At 47.1% G+C, this 3,654-nt stretch overlaps 1 long non-coding RNA gene across 1 annotated transcript; it reads left to right on the top strand.

The window, feature by feature from the left end:
- Window positions 1-1,426: 1,426 nt before the first annotated feature.
- Window positions 1,427-3,149, top strand: LOC109497776. The gene is made up of 3 exons (XR_002154201.3): window positions 1,427-1,539; window positions 2,397-2,550; window positions 2,768-3,149. It is a non-coding gene; the product is annotated as an uncharacterized LOC109497776 (long non-coding RNA).
- Window positions 3,150-3,654: the final 505 nt, after the last annotated feature.

Below are 3,654 nucleotides of genomic sequence, written 5' to 3'. Positions count from 1 at the left end.
CGCTTTTGTGTGAACTGCTTTTCCATTACAAAGACCTTCAGATTGACCCCAGGTCTTCCTCCTCCTTGTTCGTAGAGACCACACATGCTGGGGTTTTCATTTTGAGGTCTTTCTTACCAGGTGAGCTGGTGAAGTGGGGATTGTGGGATTTCGTCCTTTACAAGTTCATGGAAGCTTTCTGAACTCTGGCCTACTTGCCTACTGGAGAAGCGGTAACATAGAGGCCTGGAAATATGTGTAAAGATGATGGTTACATAATAGGAAGTGGCCAATAAATATCTTCTCTATGTCCTCGCACCCTTTCCTCCCTTTCCCCATCTCTCCCTCCATCATTTCCTGCTAAGAAACTCAGAAAAGTAGATTTCCAGATGATCTTCTGCTTGAATTTTCACACATTTTAATTCAGTATCTGAGGATTTCCAATACCACCCTGATTTCCATCCTTGAGCCATCACACGTTATAAATCCTGAATGTACGCTGACATTTCTCTTTGGGGTCTGCACTTACGATGAAAAGAGAAATTGGGTTAATTCCAAGGTGAGTCTTCATTGGCTGGAAGCAGGATTGCCTGCTGAGTTGCGGGAGGGCCCGGTGGTGGCCCGCATGGGAGATGGGGGACAGGCTGAGGAAGGGCTCGCTTGCTGTCAAGGTTGAGGACTCATTAGTGCCTCACAGATCTGTGCCCAGTTTATGCCCCAAATGGGTGGCTCGTGACATGGCTTTAGATGTCACAGGCCACTGAACACACTAGCAGTGTGGTCTAGCCTCTCTGATTCATAGATTTTGGAAGCTGAGTCAACACAGTACTGCCATAAAAGACCAAAAAAATTGTCTGTTTTCCTCCCGGGTGTTTCACCAAATAAAAGGAAAACCACTTAGAATGGGGTTATCTGAGCTAAAGAATTGAGAGGGATTTCAACATGACCTTCTGTGACCATCTCTGACAGCTGCTTCAAGCCCTCCCTCGGCTCCCTGTGCTGTCCCAAGAAGGTCCTCCTGGTCTGACCCTGGATACCTCGGTCCTGATTGCTTTTCCTTGTTTTGCACCCTGGATTTCAGACATTCCAAACATTAAAAGTTTTCAAAAGGCCGGTATCCTTCCCCCACGTCCCTTCCTTTGGAACACGTGCGCAATAGTTTGCGTTCTGATCTCCACGTTTCTTCACTACTCTGAGAACAGCCTCCTTAACCCCTCAGTGGATTGGATGCCCTGCCATGGGTGTGCCCTGCTGTGTCGTCATTTACTTCCCTTATAACAGCACTCCTCTCTCTGTGTTGTACTCACCTGCTCTTGTTTTTCCCTCCCTCTGCTGGCATGTAAGTTCCATGAGAGCGGAAGTCAGCCTCACTCCATCACACCCATAGGGTGGGGCTTTGTGCCTGACACTGAGTGCAGTCTCAGTGAATGGATGGATGGATGGATGGACTTAAAACAAGACACAAGAAGCTTGAGGTACACATTAAAAGCTGGGGAACCATGTGAAGAGAGAAGGTGCGTAGCCTCACTGCTACTCACACCCCACTGCAAGGACAAGCAGGTACGTACAACAAAAGAATTGTCTTGCCCAGATAAGCCCATCTCTAGGCCTGGTTACTCACCGCTGATTACCTACCCACTATCCAAATGTCTCTTGTTTTTTACTAATAGTATCCCAATTTTGTCCAAGGAGACAATGCTCTAAATTTTTAAAATGCAAGTCACAATTATCATATCCTCTTGCGATTGGGGGTGGTCATCTCAGATCTTACCAGTGAGAAGCAGAGGGTTCTGGGTTTGCAGGGAACTTCTGGCTTTCCTGATAGAAGTGGTGCCTTCCCTTCTTGTTGCTTCCGTTTCCCTCCTTTTGCCCGGAATACAGAGGGAAGGTGAGGGTATAACTACCATCAGGACGAGGTTACATTCTATGCAAGGCAGATCAGAAAGATAGAAGGAGGCTCGGACTTTAACAATTTGGTGGAGCCTGCCTTAGATGTCTCAGTGATGTCCGGTGAAGCCACAATAGGCCGCTCTGTGCTCCATGGAGAGTCCACTTTCTAAATGACACAGCCTTCATCTCTAGGCTCCTGCAGTGAGTGCATTTGGGTGCTGGGGGGGTCAGAGGAGAAGCCCAAGATTTAAGCTCCTGTTTTGTATGGCCATTATGTACAGGGAAAAGGAAACTAGTGGGACCCACACACTTGGTCATTCCACGCTCAAATGAGAGGTGGCTCAGGACCATTAGTGCTGCCACCCTGGGGACATCAGGATAACATACATGCTCACAAGTTGTAGGCAATCAGATCGACGAGTATAAACTTGTTCCCCACTCATCGTTCCTGAGGTTATCTCCCTTTCCAGTATCCCTTCCTCTTTTTACTCGCTTACCATACAAGCTTTCATTTCTGGCCTTTGCAGGATGTGATATACGGCCATTTCAACTTCACTATTTCTCTGCTGGCCTTCTGCCAAAGGAGCCATCGATGCCTGGATCTGAGAAGCTCACATATTATCCAAACACCTTACATGTGTCCCAGCCTAGATCGATGCTAAGAGTGTCGTCCTAGAATCTGTAAGTCTCTGGGATTCACCAGCTTCTCTTTGAGCCCTTGGGACACTAACTACTTCATTTTAGTGATGTGTGTGTGTGTGCATGTGTGTGTGTGCGTGTGTACACACACACGCATAGGGGGTTACCTGGGAAACTTATTGAAAATGCTTATTCTTATTTCCCACTCCAAGAAATTGTGATTCAGTTGGTGGAGCCCAGGAATGTGACTTGTTTACAGGCACCCACATGTTCCAGCTGCAGGTGGCCCCTGCGTCAGACTTGGAAAAACCACACTGCCATGGGCCAGAGGCGGTGCTGCCTGAATGAGCTGATCCCCATCTGAGAAGAAGGTCCTGGGGAAGAGAAAACTAGAAGGGGATCCGGGGGCACCAAGTGAAAAGGGATACGGGAAAAGCAAACTGACATGAAATGATACCAGAACAGGAGGATGAAACTGGCAAAAGACAAAGTCTGCATCTTCACAGAGGTCTGGTCCTGTCAGCGCTGTCCTCGTACCTTACAGTGACAGAATGTTAGCACCAAATTGTCTGTTTAGCTTAACGACTGCATACTTATTATAATAGGTTGTTAAACCAATAAAACTCAAGAGGCATAAGCAATTTAATTACACTACTCATTCTGTTTAAAGCATTTAAATTAGGCTGTGTTGACATGGTCCAACTTCGTACTCAGAATCCGATCATTTGAATTCAGAAGAGTCTATGTATGAGTGTGTGCAAGGGAGATGGGGTATGGTACGTCTTGATTCATGAAATATCTGTGTGGTCGAGAGAATTCTTATTTTGGAGAAAAACGAGACAGATTTAGAAGGAACACTTCACTACCTCGGGGCCACAGTCTCTTTTTTCTCGAGTCAAACGAGCGAGCGTTTAGAGCTGAGTCTGAGCCTTGAGAAAACAAGGTTCACAATAGGGCTTTTGGACCCAGGAACACAACCCAAGCTGGAGCTGGAGCTGGAGGGGCCGGAGCCACTCACATATAACCCCACCGAAGCCGAGCTAATGAGGATTAATTGGGCCTTCCTGTGCACCAGGCTGAGGGTAATTGGGTCCCTGGACACGCTGACCTTTTCATTTACTCACCATTTAACACGAGCTCTTGGCT

The sequence above is a fragment of the Felis catus genome, chromosome A2 (genome assembly GCF_018350175.1).
Source record: "Felis catus isolate Fca126 chromosome A2, F.catus_Fca126_mat1.0, whole genome shotgun sequence".
NCBI classification, from domain to species: domain Eukaryota; kingdom Metazoa; phylum Chordata; class Mammalia; order Carnivora; family Felidae; genus Felis; species Felis catus.
This window is presented reverse-complemented; position numbering and strand designations above follow the sequence as displayed.